We start from the raw sequence: 485 nt of genomic DNA, 5'->3' as shown, positions 1-485 counted from the left end.
TAATTCATCCATAAATATGTTGACAAGGACTGGAGCGAAAATAACCATATTACAATAGTAAAGAAAAAATACAGTAAATTCAACAACAGTTATTTCCTAATTCTTCAAGATTAATAAACAGTTCAAGGCTATAAACAACACGATTTGAAGGAGCTCTAGGTTTTGAAGCGACTGCCAGCATTAAACACCGTTCACAAGAACCACAGGATCTGATCTGATAACAGTTCTGATTTAAGTTTAATGTGTGTTTGTATCTTTCTCCACTTTATTAGCACTTTCTCTGTCTCTTAGTTGTGTATAGACTCATTTTTTCCATCACAACAGCAACATCATGACCATTTATCTGACAGAACAACACCAACAAGTTAATGTGGGTGCGAGGTGGGTGATGAGAATACTACATAGAATGTCATCGCATGTCTTGTTTTAGAGCATGCTCAGTAACGCCCGGCTATAATATAAAAGCAAGCCGCGCTTTCTTACAC

Source organism: Tachysurus fulvidraco, chromosome 17 (genome assembly GCF_022655615.1).
Source record: "Tachysurus fulvidraco isolate hzauxx_2018 chromosome 17, HZAU_PFXX_2.0, whole genome shotgun sequence".
Lineage (NCBI taxonomy): Eukaryota > Metazoa > Chordata > Actinopteri > Siluriformes > Bagridae > Tachysurus > Tachysurus fulvidraco.
This window is presented reverse-complemented; position numbering follows the sequence as displayed.